The sequence below is a fragment of the Sparus aurata genome, chromosome 5 (assembly GCF_900880675.1).
Source record: "Sparus aurata chromosome 5, fSpaAur1.1, whole genome shotgun sequence".
In the NCBI taxonomy this organism is placed as follows: Eukaryota; Metazoa; Chordata; class Actinopteri; order Spariformes; family Sparidae; genus Sparus; species Sparus aurata.
The window spans coordinates 12,560,728-12,577,709 of NC_044191.1; the positions used below are offsets into that span (position 1 = coordinate 12,560,728).

General features: G+C 44.1%; 1 protein-coding gene across 3 annotated transcripts in view; it reads left to right on the plus strand.

The window, feature by feature from the left end:
* The window catches only part of LOC115582230 (drebrin-like protein A), a 37,260-nt gene that overhangs the window by 841 nt on the left and 19,437 nt on the right, over positions 1-16,982 (plus strand). The window lies entirely within an intron of this gene.

Here is a 16,982-nt window from a genome sequence, read left to right on the forward strand (position 1 = left end):
GCCCTGCGCTCCGTGACTGTGCTGTTCTCCCCGAAGAGCTGCGAGGCTTCAGTCTTTGTGCCGAGGATCATGTTTCTGCTGATGTGCTGATCTCTGACACGGGTTGTCTTTCAGGGAGAGGCTCTTTAATTTGACAGACGGCAGAGTGCGCATGCATGAGCAGTGGTGGAAAGTAATTAAGTACATTTAACATTTTACAATTTTGAGGTAAATCAACTGTTCTCAAGTATTTCCATTTCATGCGACCTTAAACTATCACTCCATCAGACTTGGGAGGAAAAAATTATACTTTTTTGTTAGTACAACATTTACTTGAGAGCTTCACTGACTGGTCACTTTGCTGATAGTATTAATAAAAATGTAGATAAACTAATAGATTATGATGTATCATTGTACATTAAGTTACTCAGCAGCATAAAGTTAGCAAAAACTACCAACCTCCACCTCTACCAGCTGTGCCCTTGATGTGATGAAGACTTTAATTCACCGACAATTGTTATCTAGGGATGTCATACATAATATTGGGATTTGGGCTGTTCCGCAACATAACCACTTTTACTTTTAGTACTTAAAATATATTGACTTCTGTACTTTTACTCAAAGGTTTCAATGTGTAAGAAATGTGGTTCAAAATGTATTTAAAAAATAACAGATATTATCAACACAATCAGTAGAAAAAGGGGTTTAAAGTTACGGCAAAATAATCCATTTATTGTGTTGCACAGATCCGGCCCGACCCATCCTGGACTCCTGATACATTCCCTAACTGCACAGCTAACTGGGCTAATGGCAGCTAACGTTAGCAGTAATTGGCAGTTACCCTGCTGATATGCTGCCTCCTGTTTGTTTGGAGTGACCTTCGACAGGTGGCCAGTTCATACATATTGCACCTTTAAGAATGATTTTAAATGCAGGAGTCTTACATAGAACAGAGGATTTCACACTGTAGTAATGCCACTTTTACTTAAGGGAAAGCCTGCTCCACCGTCGTTTATGAGTCGAGTCCTCACAACTAACCAATAATAATAATTAAAGTGTTGTGTAATACCTAAGATGTGTACAATAAACACACAGTCTTTAAACATGAAGACCGAATCAGTATTCAGACCACAGTTGAAGTGTTTTACCAGAAGAACTAGCTCTTTGTTTTAAGTTCTAATTTTCCAACACATAAAAAGTTGATTTATTCGCTCTGCTCTGGCACGTGACACCGCATCATGCTGAAACCTGACCACCTGGAACTTGGCTCACTCTGTCCTTTTGTCAAAGGGTTTGGCTGGTCTGTCTCTATGGTGACCTATCCATCTCTCCCAAACAATAACAGTCTCCAACTCTGTCAGCCTGTCTCACCCTCTGTCTCCAGTTTCTTCCTCTTTTATGTTACAGACATGCTGTCACTGGCTATACTCGGCTAGTAGAGGCAGAATTAGATATTACACACGCGTTCATGTGGAAGGAGAAAAATGATTCTGTCCATGTTTCATCCTCCTCTGCCACCCACTGGGTTTCTCTGCCCGCTTCCTCCTGGCTTTTTCGTGCCGCCATGCAGACTTGAGGATATTAGATTCAGAACGCGATGAGTTAATATCAACAAGCTAAAAATTGACATCTTCATAAATGAGGTGGAAATAAGTTCCCCATCCAGGCAGAACGTGCTCAGTTTCCATTCTTTCCTTCATTCGGAAAATCTTTAAAAACTTTCCATGTTTAGTATCGCTATGGAGGCTTTGTCCCATGGCAACACCTCCATATTGTTACTTTTCTGATCCAGCAGCTTCTTATTGCAGAGCATTTCTGTGAACTCTCAGATCTGGACTGTGTCTCTGCCAACTCATGCCAGTCTCGTGTGCATCTACGGACAACAACCATGTGTTTGGTTGTGCTTGCAATAGAACAAAAAGAAAATAGAAGGGGAGAGGGAGCGAATCCCCCAGCATTCATCAGGCCCACTTTACAAGGCTAAATAACTCCCCCCTGACTGAATGGGGAAGTGGGAGGGCGACACGATGATGTCATGATTCCCACTGTCAAACCACAGAAGCAGACACGCACCTCGTGTGCGAAGGGATTTTATGTGGGTTTGCATGTGAATGTGTTTGTCTCTGGATGTGCACATGCATCCTGCAGGGACTATTAAAGTCTGGGGCGTTGAGAAGTATGCACAGAGAGGGGCAGGAGGCTGGTTTTGTTGAACAATCCCGCCCCCACTGTGTGGCCTTGAGGTCCCTGTGTGTATTATCTAATGACCTTGTGTCCTGAATGGGAAACAGACCCTTTGTGGGTGAGACTCTGAAGAAAAGAGGAGCAATTTCAATGCATCCTCCATTCAGACCTCTCAGCTCAACATACAGCCTTGGAGGTCTCTCCCTGGTCTCCCAGACCACTGAGGACTACAAAGTGTCTCAATCATCGGCTGGAAACCTCCGCTGTCCGCATGTGTTTTGTGTTTGTGCCTGCTTTGGGAGATAGCAAGAAAGAGAAACAGCGAGAATGCATGTTCCCAAGGATGATGGCTAATTCTCTGAACAGGAAATGCTTCTAATTCTTAGCAGCAGAAATCCTGATTTAGGTCCAGTTTACTCCAAAATAAATGATTGAGATTGGTTACTTTAGGTAATGTCACATTACTTAATGTGGTTGTGCGCATGGAAATGTTTGTAAGCACCTATGTTGACATCTTCAGTATGAGTGTTTGCTTTTTATTCTAGCACAAAGTAAAACAAAACAAAAAAATACCTCCGCCGGTGGTTTGTTCTGCACAATTTACAAATTTTCAACTCAGCCAATGAGACAGTGCAAATAAGAGCAGTTTCCCAGAGCAGCACGTCTTAACAGAGGCGTCTTCCTGCCAAGCATCAAATAGAGTGCAGCACCAGCTTAGCCAAGCATGTAAAAGAGGGGAAGAAATGAGTTTAGAAAAATGTTTACAGCATTGTTTCAGCCTTGCAAATCGTATCAGATGGGAATTCCTACTGCGCTGTGGAGCAGTTTGACCTCTATTCATTAGAGTTGGGTGTGGGCTGTATCCAGACATCTTTGGGCCCTGGTGACCAGTGTTTCTTCTTGGCTCAGTTAAAGCAGAGGTGGTACCATCCTGATCGTGTGCAAACACGTCCATGTGTGCGGTGCTTAGGCACAAAACGTTTTGAACAAGGAATCTATGTTCAGTAGGAAAAATAACAGTCCCCTCTTCAACATTAAACTGAATACAACAAATGTGTTGATTCAACCTCATGAAGTGTAACATTTTTTATTGAGTGTCATGTTGGTGAAATGTTCATAGTGAATTTTAGTTTCTCCTAAAAAGCATTAATGCAGTGAATACTGATATATTTGGGACTCTTATTGTGAAAGGTAAAAGCCCTAGGAGTCTGTGACGCACTAGTCTGAGTCAGCAGATGTATACTGTCGACTGCCACTGGGCGCCTATATCAGGCTGCGTTCTTTAGGTTACTCACACTAATCTGGTTTCTTACAGTCGAAACGTAAACAAGCTAGCAGCTCCTACCTTTTCCTTTGCAGGGATTTAGCAATTTCACTGCCAAATGCAAAACAAGGGTCACCCCGACACTATTTTGCAGAGGCACCCTGGCTGCATCTTGGATTTAGCCCAGCCCAAGGCGATTGAGATGGGTCTAAAGAAAAACCTTAAAGCCAGGGCGTTTTTCCTCTATACCAGAATGATACGTGATCATAATAACAAGTTACCAGCACTGGTTCAGACAAGAGACCCTCTGTGTTATAAAAAAATATATCTGTAGGCGCAATTTATAACCTATATGGGGTAGACCTTCATTTTAAATCAGTTAAACGTCCGCTTCGGTAGCTGTTTGCTCTTTTGTTCAGAGATCGGCTGTGCTCGACCATATTCACCTGTTTGAAGGGACAAATAATATCAAAACGTCGCGTGACACAAAAAACAGATGAGAGATAAACTGTCCTTCCTCCTTGGCTGTTTTGGCAGCGCCTTTCCTGGTGCACTGTGCAGATTACGATCCAGCCCTATGCCCACGTCACAATTGCAGTGACAAATGACCAAAATCCACACAATGCAACGCTTGTTGGATAACAGTGTGTTCTGTGTAAGACACCTGTGAAGGTCTTGTCGAGATCTGGAGGGGGGCAGGACAAACTCCGGTGACTTTCAACACACCTTCTTGGTAGACCCCTTTCTCTTTGATACTATGTGTTGTTGCTTGCGTGAAGTGATTCACTGTGTTCTCTCGCTGTGATCGTCACAGTCAGAGGCGATTACACATAGAGTAAATACATGATTTCATTGTAGCAACAGCGTGACTCAGTTTCAACAGAATTCCAGTCAATCGCGTCTTTATCCATCCTGGGTTGACACTTCAGTTCTAGACTTCGGTCAGATTATGAGTTTGAATGCTGTATGAGTGCACGTGTGAAGTAGCCATATTTCCAGAGAAGAAAACAAGCTGCTGAGAAAGTGACATTACAGATCATATTATTACATCATTACACTGGATATGTACTTTAACATAACTGTTCCTAGATTGCGGGGAGGGACTTACACAACGCGCAGATCCTCTTTTATAGTGTTTTATTGTTACTGGCCTGCGTTCTACTTCACCAGGGAGAGTCGAATAGTTCCTCACTGATTTGAAAGTGCAGAGAAGAAGAAGATAAGAAATTACTGTTCAGTGTTAAATTCTTCACTTGAGACTCATTCGGGGCGCTGCGAAAAGGATCTGGTATAGCTGTGGAATTACAGACAGAGAAACCTACTGAATTCATCAAATATTAAGATCACATATATAGATATATATATATATTTTTATACACCTTGGTTTGTCTTTTTGTTTGATTCCAACAGTCTGTGGGAAACTTAATCAATCTTATCCATCCGGTATCCAAACCTCTCCAGGCCTCCGGTCTCCTGAGAAGGGACTCTCCTGTTGATGATAAATGGAGGAGCCTTTATTTCAGCATGGACCCCGAGGTGTTTGTGTCGCTGCTGCTTGCCAGAATTTTCCACAGGCTCATGCATGATTAACGGAGACCTAAAAAAAGTTCCTCGGTCTAAAGTTACGCGCTGCATGGAATACACCTGTGGCTGCGGGGAGAGGAGAGGATGGGAGGCAGCTATTGTGTGTGGACGCATATGCTTAAGTGCTCCTGCTCGTGTAAAGCCGTGCAGCGTTTCCCGACTGCTGACTGCATCGAGTCAGTTATCTTGTTTTGCAAAGATAAACAGCCATTATCTTCTGAACTTCCTTGCACAGGTTCTGCTTTTCCACTTCTCGTCAGCTGTCAACTTGTCAAATGGCACTTTCAGAAGTCACTGTCGACACATGAGCTGTCGTGTAGCTTTCTCCTGGTCACCTGACTGTGGAATCCCACAGGAGGAAAACAAGCAGTCTGGTTGGCTTCCTCTGGCTGCGCAGGATAAAGCTTCAAAGACCTCACACAGTGTTGTTGTTATCGGGCTGAATGATAACAGGACACGTTTGATCGATTCTTTTTATAAATAGCCTCATACTGTAATTTGGAAATCAAAGGGCAGTTATTTGCCCTGATCTCTCTCTCTCTCTCTCTCTCTCTCTGTCAACCTGATCTGTTTATCTCTTTGTTTGCTTCCTGTACAGTCTTTCTGAAATGGATCTCCACTTGTTTCTTAAGAAGCATGCATCCTATCGCTTATTCCACTTGTGTTACATTGAAAACCTCGCAACACAAGTTTTGTTTTATTTAATTTGTTAACTGAAATGCACGAGCCCTAAAATCAAATATCCTGGCTGGCTTTCGTACTGCGCAGACTCCGTAAGGGGTAACAGTGAAAATGCTAAGGATTCGGTATTAGGGGTAATTTTACTCTGAGGCAAAGCATCAAAGTTGGCAAGAGCGAGCAGGGCAGGAAGTTGGCACGAGAAGAGGGGATTTCACCCTGAGCTGGACACTGCGGCTCTTGAGCACTAACTTGGGCTGAGCAGAGTGGTGCTTGGACAATTCAAGTGCTTCTGGTGTGACATTAGGGCAGACGATTAAGCATGAAAGTGTACCGTTAGGACATATCCAGGATCGGGAAAGGTTTATAAAAAGATATGGCGCGCCACTAACATTGCTCCCATTTCAAAGATACCAGGTTTATACCTGACAACAGATCTGTTGGTGGTGCCTTCTGCAGAAAAAAGTCCCCTCGGCTTACCGAGCTGCTTGTGTGAGCATGTCTGTGGGTGGCATGTCGGAGGATGATGACAATGATGGCTGTAATGGCTGTTATATGCATCGCTGTTTTAGAACGATTCTAACAGTAATCACTAAACAACTGCTTACTATCCCCTTAAACATTGTTTAGATTCATCCGGGGTCTAAGATGAAGCTGCAGAGTAATGGTAGGTCTCAGGCGTGAGGTGATGAAACATGACTGCAGAGGGTCATACTGTACATGTGTATTGTGTGTGTGTTTGGGTACCTAAGCGTGCAAACTGTTGGGTGCAAGGCCGCAAATTGACACCGTGTTGAGGTGTGACTTGTAATTGCCCCATAGAAGATGCAAAAGGCCGGTAATTAAAGTTTCATGACTTGGTGGCTCGGCTTAGTCTTCTCTGCCTCCATTTTCTATTCTACAAGATTAGTAACACAAAAGGGCAGCAACCTTTCAATAAAACACCGTGTGCAGCAGCTGTGGCACATCTGTTCTTTTATCGTGATAAAACTTATATTAGTAAATGGTTGTGACACAATAACTCTCAAAGCATTTTGTCAGTCGTCCTCACACCTGACCTTTCTGTCAAGCCCTTCTTTTGTTCGGTCAAGTGCCTCGGTGGCGTTGACCTTAATCCAGATGCCCTCTGCACATTGTTTCCACTGGAAACTTGTCCGTTTTCATGCCTACAGCAGTGAGCACAACAAATACGTTAGTGTTTCCCTTTGCAGCTCAGGGTCACGGCCGCCACACTCTGCTGGGAAACGTTGTCAAACCAGACGAATCTTTCAAGGAAATGTCATGAATAAAAAGGCGAAAAGGACTGAGGTGAAATGTTTGCTTAATTTAACTAATGGGCCTTGAGTTTGGTAGAGAGAGTGTGATTTCCAAGGGTGTGTCTGATAGCTGTCTAAAAACATCTGTATTTTAGTGTTTTCTCAAGCATTGGCAGGAGGATGAATATGGCATGTGTGTGTGTGTGTGTGTGTGTGCATGGGTGTGTTTCTTAAGCCCAGCTGAGGCACTTTATGGGGATGTCTGAGCAACAATATGATACCACGGATATAAATTTGTTTGTCAATGTGTTTGAGTTTGCCAAAGATATAATCTGTGAATCCAAGACTTTGGCACTCAGGTATATTGAAACTCATACTAGATTGGCAGATATAGCAGAACGTAACATGCCTCTCACAATGTTGTTGCCAGCATGATGTTATATCACCGTACTGGTGTTGTTTTCTAAAGCATCATGATTTATTTTATTCTGGATCATCACTGCAGCTGGCAGATCACATTTTTGTGAATGTTTTGGGAAGAAGAACAGAAAAATACATGGGAAAATGAGCTTTTAGCATGTTGTGAAACGGTCTATTTCAACACAAAACATGATCTTTCCTACATCTAACCAAGAGGGTTTGTTGCCTGAATCTAACCAAACTAAGTCAACAAAGTCTACAAGTAACAATTCCGTAATGTGTTGTGTTGGGAAAAAAAAGACCCAGAATGCAAACATTCGGAGGGGAAATAGAATTGCATAAAGTTAATTAGATAGAAAACAACAGGTAACTAATGGCAGCTGGAATGTCCAGGTGAGAACAAGTCGAACAAAGAGCAATCCAAATGCGTAAGCCAAGAAAAACAAAGGCTGGCATAGTAGATAAAACCTTCAAAATAAAACAGGAAGCACTTAAAACCCCAAATCGTGAAACAGCATAACAGAAATTTCCACATGGGTCTCCTGGGTACAAGTGACCAGCCCATTAAGGACCAAAACCTGCTCTTTCTGCAAACGTTGTCGCCTTTTAGTCAGTTTCAATGATGGCCTTGGGGCACAATCATGATGCTGTAGCAACAACACCGGCATGATGATATCAGATAAACTGTTGTTGGCATGCTTGCTTTTCAGAGTACTAAATCAGGAGATAGAGAGGCAAAGGATTCTCTTGTGTCGCTTCCACATCCTCCATAGAAGCTCCCACACGGCTGTTCGAATGCTTAAGACTCACATTAAAGAAGGATGAATCGAATTAAATCACTCAAAGATCCTTGTTGTCAGAAATAAATCAATTATTCGACATCTCTATATTCTCTATTTCTTTAAAAAAACAAACAATTTAGGATTAGTTCTTAACTCAGTGTCTTCTCTCTGGCATCTTTAGCTGCTGAATTAGCCAGAGCCTGAGTGAATGTTGTGAGAAGAGTAACCAAGTGCGCGCTGAAACGTCTCATCGCGTTCTGTGTTGCTGCGGCTCGCGTTTTCCTGAGCGTGCCAAGCAAAGCACAGGCGGCCGCGAATCTCTTGACGGACGCAAACATATCTATTGTGCTCTCTCCTATTGATTACAGACCGCCAGACACCGACACTGACACTTTCATACATATTTAACAGAAGTGTGCAACGGCGTATGCAAATACACATCAACGCAGACAGTCAGTGGGCCGATTCAGTGAGGAAGCCCCTCTCTGTCATTCCCACAGCTGTCCCGACGGTGTGAGGTAGCATCAGCTGCGTTTGCTTAGGCAACTGCTCCCTCTTCACCATGGCTACGAAGGAGCATCGCGGCTGTAATCGCGACGGTCTGAGGGTCAACGCGCAGCAAAGTCAACGTGGATGCAGGGCCTTGACTGGGAACTTCACTTTCTTTTTCTGTTTGTTCGCTTGCCGGTGGTGGGATTCGGGTGTGGGGTGATCGAGGAGAGTCGTGGGGGCTTCGTTGTCCTGACGACCCTGGTGGGAAAGCTCGGTTGTTTGTCGAGAGAGACTGAATGAAGCGGGGGGAGATGAGTGGAGAGGGATGGGGGAGGCTGGGAGGGAGGGCGCAAATGAATAGGCAAGGATACTTAAGTGAGGAAATAAAGCAGAATAACAAGATGAGAAAGGAGGACAAGTGAGAGGAGGAAAGAGAAAGAACTGCAGTGGGCTGAAGACTTCAGGTTGACAAGCTGTGGATCAGTGAATTGTCAAAGCTGGGGGGGGTTGACAGAGCTGAGTAAAAACGGAAAAGATGAGAAGACAGGTGGAGGGTTAAAGAGGAATGAGAGGGAAGATCAAAGCATGAAGAGAGGCAGCCAAATGAGGTCTAAGTGGATATGTGATACTTGGGAGGGTTTGCTTAGTTTAGCTGAAGGAAATGGCTGAAGATAAGATGCCATCATGCTTTAATGTTCCCATAATAACAGTGATGTAGAGACAGGAGGCTATTCCTGTGTGTCCGTGTGTGTGTGTGTGTGTGTGGAGCAGTGTGGGACAGCAGGCACAGGAAATGCCAGAGTGATCCCAGTGGATCACGATTTAGAGGGTTTATCTCGTCTCCTCTCGTGTCCTCTCCATTTGTTCCTTCTCACTTCAGGTTTAGGGGAATAGATTCTGTTCCCAGCCACTCCTCTCTGAAGCTCCTCGTAGGAGCCATTACAACTTGCCCCATAGAGATGCACGACAATCCCCCCTGTAATACTTTCTTCAAGACACTCGCCCCCGATAACCACATACTCTTCTGGCCCCTTGGAAACCTCCTATACACGCTGGCTGTTTCCCCATTGTGGACCATTGTTAAATGTGCCCCTCTTAGCCTCCCCATTTATACCTATTTACATCCCCTGGTGCTTTTCATCGCTTTTCCCAGTGTGTACCAGATCTGCGAGGGATTTTCTTCGTCAGCCCGGCCCTGTTCCCAGTGTTCCTCCGAGCTCCCTGTGCTCCCACTGTTCTTCAGAGCAGCTTCAGCTTCTTCTTCCCCTTGTTAGTTTAGTTTGCATTAACCCCCCCGACACCGACACAGTTGACAGGAATTTCCATGATTTAGAAATGATTTCATAACATTTGAACCACGAGTCGTAGTTCCTATGTTGTTTTTTTTTCTCCCTGAAGCTGCGCCTTTCAAATGAGGTCAGTGTGATCATAGCAGTTACATAGGTTGAATAATCCAGCCTGGGACTCGATTGTCTTCTCGGGGTCTTTGTACAGTAAACCCATAATGTTAGATCCCATCAACAGTGTTATCCGTCCACTTTTCGATGATCAGACCCCGCAATTGAGTACAGCTGGTACCAGCAGTTATACTTTTGAGAGTTAAGATACCTGCATCCTCTCTGTTATCAGATCTTACACATGTTGCACACAACAGAGCAGGTCCAGACTGTTTTTCTCTCGCCGAATTGACGGATGCCGTACAGCTTTGCAAAATAAGGATAGAGTTTCTGCGAATCTCTTCAAAACCAACAAGACTGAGCTGCTCCAAGCTACAACCTGTCCAGGGTTTTAAAAAATACTGCCACATGTCACGGTCGGGCCATAAATATTGCTCTCGCATTCTGTCCAGAGACAAAATATGCCGAAGCAGCAGACGCACACCTAAACCGACACAGGCTTCCCTCTCTTGATCACGCAGATCATATCACACCGAGAGAAATGCAGCAGCAAAGTAATTAGTACGTGTGCAGCTCTATTTACACTGGCTAACGCTATCAGTGGATTAACTAATGGCTGTAACACAAGACCAGCTGTTGTCACTGCGATCCACCGGCCCATGCCTACCTGACAACACAGTGCTCACTGCCGTTCAGCTGTTACATACGGTTTAGGCATTAATGATGGGTTTTGCCTGTACTTGCTGCAAGTTTGTTGTTTCAGGACGTTTTGTATTGACATCTACATTACAGCAGCACACTTTGTGCCTGTCTTTCCCTCTTTGTCCGTCCCCCGCTCGTTTCCATCTGCCTCAGCAGAGTGGGCCGTTTCCTCTCGCTGCTCCTTTGGCACTGATTTAATTACTTATTTGTTTAGTTTGTCATATTCGAAACTTCTCTCTCTCTCCGAGTTTTGCTGAGAGCTGACATTTTCCTCCCTCCCCTCCTCCTGCCAGCATTCCATCCAGCCTCTCCCTCTGCTCCTCATCAGCTCACCCCCACCACATGGCCTGATACTGCGTGCACGCTGTTGATTTACTTTCTTTTCCCCAGGTTTTTGGGCATTTAATTTAGCTACCTCTCTCTGTTCTTTCTTATAATTTTGTCCTCCGTGGCCTCTGTCATGTCTCACTATTTACCATACTCTGCGGGCCAGATAGCTTCAGTGGTCTGTAATAGTCTCCAGGGGAGTCTTCTGTGTCCTCCACCCAGTTAAATACTGTACAGATCAGTCAGTGTTAGTCAGTGGGTGGATCTGAGCAAGTCCTCAGTGTGGGTCAAACAGGCAGCCAGCTTACACTTTAATTTGACTTGCACAGCTGTCATTGGAAGGGGCGTATGAGCATCAGTCCACCATCAGGACAAGAAATAGTTTGATGGTGAAAAAGAGGATGTGACATTTAAAGGATACGTTCACCCAAAAATGAAACATCAGTAATCTCTTACTCACCAACAAACCAATGGAAAGTCAGACTGAAGTTCCCACAAAACTGTCATGCTTTATTTGTTATTGGTGAGTTATTTCCTGTTTTATTTGTAGTTATATCACTTCCTGCTCACCTGTGTTTCCAGTGTTCTGTCTCCCTCCTGTGATCCTCCCCGGTCTGGTTTGCCCTCCCATCTGTCTAGTTGTTTAGGGTCATCTTCACCTGGTGTGCACATAATAACTGTCTTTTGGGTGAATTTGTCCTTTAAGTTGTCCTACTCAATACAAGCACAAGAAGTTCCATCCATCCATTGTCTGTAACCACTTTATCCCTTTTATGGGGTTGCGGGGGTTGTTGCTGGAGCCAATCCCAGCTGTCTCTGGGCGAGGGCAGGGTACACCCTGGACAAGTCGCCAGCTCATCGCAGGGCCCTCACTGATGGCAGAGGCCGCCATGCAAGGTGCCATCTGCACATCAGGAGCAATTTGGGGTTCAGTATCTTGCTTTTATTATATATTGCATAAACAACCAAAACAAGATGAGGACAGACACAGCAGTTGTGACTTACATGAGGCCACTTTTCCACCCAAACACGTCTCTACATCCTGTAGCCGGACAGTCAAAGTTTGCCACAGTATTTGAAGCATGCAAAGCAAACAGTTGTTTTTGCATGACTTCGTTGCTCTAGGGTAACTGGAGCCCAGCAAATGTATATGATTAGTAGATTTCTATTGATACGGTTAGCTTTTTAAAATGGTCAGTGGTACATTAGCTCAGCAGCAGAGGGTCACATGGGACAAATGAATTCATTTCAATTGTCTCAGCTCAAAAGTACAAATATAGATTTATGTTTGGTCCAGTTTTGTGTTTGTGAATGACCAGAGCGCAAGGTGAAGCTTTTCAACAAGGTTTCTATTTGTTGCCATTATTTGAGGTTACAGCAGGCGTCTGGATTAAACATGATCTGAAGATTAATTCTCTTTGAGGTGAAATGTCACTGAAGTATAGTGAGTTTTACAGATGCAAACTGTCCCTTTTGTTTTACCATTTTCATTATTAAAATCCCAAAGTGTTTATTCTCTGTGAATATTTGCATATCATCTACAGCAAGTACTGCATAGTTTACTGCTTTTAATGCCCCTCACTCTCCTTTACTCTAGTATGAATCAGTGTGTGCGTGTCCAGTAGGATATTCTTACAGTCTGTTTGACCAGTGTTAATGCTGATGATTGGGACTTGGCATAGTTTGCTGATTGGATCAAGGTTTCTGTGCTAGGCACTACCATCACATCACAACACTAATGTTTAGTCTCTGCCAGAGGTTTACATAAGGCCTCTCCCCAAGCCAGCTTTACTTCTGAGACAGTAATACACACAGAATAAATCAGACCTGATGTGGTTAGTAAGTCGGTTTATGTTTTATGAAAAAAAAAAAAGAAAAAGCAAAAGCTTCAAAATAATGATTTTCTCATGGGGCATTACTCCCTATCTAGGAGAGAGGAATCTTCTGTATTGTCTTCACTTAAAATGACTGCAAAGCGATATCACACCTTACTCCATAAACACACTGCTTGAGGGTGTTCGGCACGGTTTATATGTGACTCAGCCCTGGAAGCATTCACTTGTCTTTGTTTTCCTTCTGCATACCCTCTTGTGACTTCACCGGCTCGCCACTGTTTCCTTTCGAGTGAGCAAATGTTAATTCAATTTCTCAATTAAATTAATAAACCAAGATGCATTTCATTTGTGGCTTATTACTTGTCTGCTGGGAGTCCTCTGTGCAATGTTCTTTATCCGTCCTGGTCAGCAGCTCTTATTAAGGGGCCCTGTTTCTCGCTCTGTAGGGGATTACGGTGGTTAAAGCCCTCTCTCTGCGGGGCACCTGACTAACCAAGCCATGTCCAGTTTAGTGTGCATGTCCTTCTCCGTCTTCTCTGCAGCGCTCCTCTTTTTCTCACCTAAGTCTGCAGACACATCATGTCTGTCTCTTGCTCTCTCTTCAGTCTGACTCTGCTGTTCTTTCTGGCAATCATCCTCCCGAGTCGATCCGGGTCAGCTCTGTTGTGGGATATCTAATAAGCACAGTGAGGTGTTCACATAAACACTGTCCCTCAGCAGCAGCCTACGTCATTTTGATAACCATCTTTCATCACTTAACAAGGGGCCAAAGAGAAAAAGCGCCGGGTCACTGCAGTTTGTAGTACTGGGGATTGCGAATGGTGTTGTACAGCAGCTCAGTCACCAAGACAATAAAGTTAGCAGTGACCAAAACAGGTATTTTAAGCCCAACCATGATGTTTTCGTAACCCTAACCAAGGGATTTTGGTGCCTAAACCTAGCCAGGGTTTAAGCACAGCATTGTTACAAGATGCAATTTGAACTGAAAGCAGCCTAAAGCGTAACCCTGGGTTAGCCAAAACATACTTTGCAAACATTATTCTCGCTGTCAGATAATGGAAATCCGAACCTTAAAGCCAAATAAAAGTCCTCCCTATTTAAAGTATGCTCCCTAGAAGAAGTTTTTATACAATGTTACCATTCAGACGTTCTTTTGGTTTGCCATTCACAGTTTTCAGTCATGATGTTTACAGTGTTGCAAGACCTTTCCGAGCACGCTGTGCCACCCCGCAGGATACGAGCCAGACAAACATGGTGCCATGCTCTCTTTTTCCTATTGTCCTCTTCTTTGGCTGCATCAACCTCTTGTTCCGTCACTTCCTCTCTTTTACTCACATTTCTCAAACTCTACCCATAAACTCCACATGTCTCTGCAGTGCAGGCAGACGGAGGAATGCGTGTACCACTGGGGTCGCCGCATGGACACTAAATGAGTAACATGCCGGACAGGAGGGGGGGGAATGACTTTTTCAGCGGTGGGGTCTGGCTGGAGGTTTTTTTTTTTCTCTTTTTTTTTTTTCACCATGTTTGGCGAGAGGAAATGAGCGCTGTGTGCTGTGGGGACGTCTCTGAGTTCCCCCGCTCCAGCACAGACAAGAGGTAGACATTGAGACAGGCTAAAAATAGTGCCGGGAGCCCAGGTCAGCTCAGAGCCAAGAGTATAAGAACTTGAGGGTCTGGTTGGGGGGGAAGGGTTGGAAAAACAGATGATGTAAAACGAAATGAACAGAAAGAAGCTTGTGGAAAAGGTAAATGCGATGAAAATACAAATGTGATCGAGGGCGGAGAGGCGCTCACAAGACTGCACTGTTAGAATCAGAGGTCTTGACAAACGTTTCATGGGAGCCGGGAACACTGGGGGATGTGTGCGCAGTGTGTGAACGAGGAGGAACGATCTAATGGAGAGCCTAATCTGGGCAGCCAAATCTGTCGGGAGCCCCCAGCCTCTCATCCGTTTTCTTATATCTTTCTCCTCATGTGCAGTTTATCATATCGTGACGGCGTGCATAACCGAAAAATCTCTCATATCTCCCCCGCTGGCAAAGATGGAATGAATAAATGACCTATGAGCCCATAAGATCTTCCTGTCAGAGAGACACAGAGGGAAGGAAGTGTGGAGTCGAGGGGGGGGGGGGGAGAGAGAGATGAGGATGAGATATTGCTCTTGAATGAGGTATGTTGTGCTACAGGATTTAAAGTAAGAGGGAAAGAAATATGTGTTGGAGGAGACTGGGGTCAGAATAATGAATTTAGAATAGTAATGATGGCGAGATATCAGCAGGATATATGGAGAGGAGGGATGGTGAAGTGAACAAGGAATATGAGAAATGGTTATTGGTTCTGGGGCCTGACATATTGTATAACAATGCACAATGAAACTCATCCCCCGAGAGCTTCAAAACAAAAAAAAAAATTGCGAGAGAGTACAAGGGAAGACAATCTCCCTTAGTCTCTTCGGAGTTTACAATACAAGAGACGTGCGTGCGCTGTGCCCAAGCATTTCCTGCGTTTTGCCACTGAAGTGGTTCGTAGTTTAGCCTGGTGTAGCGGAACGCCTGGATAAGTGAGAACAAGTCCTTCTTCCAGCAGAGCTCACCATCTGCTTCTGTTATGTACATCTTGAAATGGTAGAGCGCAGCATGTTTGGAGGTATTACAGGGGCTCGGGTAGTCCAAAACAAACCATCCCTATTGTTCCTGGCTCAAGCTTACGGTGCACTGTGTGTGCTTGTACTTGTGCGTGCATGTCAGTGTTTATGTACCGCATGTATGCTTTTGCCTTTGTGTACTCTGGGACGAATTGGTTGTTTATTTGTTTCATAGCTGCGTCGAGCGGCTGGCTGTGGTAATGATGCACAGATTTCTCATTGTTAAAAAAAAAAAAAAAAGAGGAGAAAAGTTGATGCTTGACATTGTGCCATCATTGTTTTTCTCATCCCTCCCCCACTTTTTCATGCTCCTCAATCCTCTTTATGATGGCCCTCTTCTCTTCTCTTCTCTTCTCTTCTCTTCTCTTCTCTTCTCTCTCTTCTCTTCTCTTCTCTTCTCTTCTCTTCTCTTCTCTTCTCTTCTCTTCTCTTCTCTTCTCTTCTCCACCCTCCATCCCTCCCTCTCTCAGAGCTGAGGTCATAGCTGGCTGAGTCTGGAGGTGGGCTGGAGTACAGACATAAGAGAGTCTGTTTTTCTCATCAGTCACTGTAGCTCTCAAGAAACCTACATGTGTGAAGGAATGGGGGTCCATCTACTCCGTTAGTTAGGAAAGGCTTTCCTACTACTACGGTGTTTCACAATCGTTTGAGCACATTTTCCAAAAAACTGTTGCTCAATTTCTCGAAACCCCAAAGCCATTTTGTCAAAACTCCAAAAAGCTCTTGCAAAATTAAACACCGTACCCAAAACCACGATCTCTCTTGTCACAACTTGACTGAACCGACAATGAAAACAATGTTTTACAAAGGTCCGCAAAAAATATAATGGAGTAAAAGAGAAATAAAACAAGGATCCTGATCATGCCAGAGGACCTTATATCTTTATCCTAACCCACAATTTTTCATACCTTCTGGTCCACCGAAAACCATGTTTCTCCAAACGTGATAGTTCTTCCTTTATGGGATTATAAAATTCTCAATTATTAAAAACCCTATTGATTTATTTGGACAGTTGTAATGTTTTGGGTTTTTGGTTTAGTTTGTTCCTGTTTTATTTTGTAGTACTCTCCTCATGTGCCATGATTTGCTTGTCACGTCCTCTCTTTGTCCATTTCCCACCTTTTTCCCTTTTCACCTGTGTTTCATTTGTTAATTAGTGCCTGTCAGTTTAAGACTGTGGTTTCCTCTTAGTCTTTGTCAGCTCGTCTGCATTCGTTCAAAATCTCCAGTGTTCCTGTGTCTGTTCCCCGTTTCTCATGTCATCCGTGTGTTCTGGATGTGTTGCTGTTGCCTCTATGGTTGGTCTCCTACTTGTTGCCGTTTTGTTTCTGGCTCGTGGATTTTTGAATAGAGTTTTTCAGCTAATCGTTAAAGCTCGCTTCTTGTTCTTGTTCTACTGTTGCCAGGCTTTGCGACAGTGTTAGCGTCATGGCTA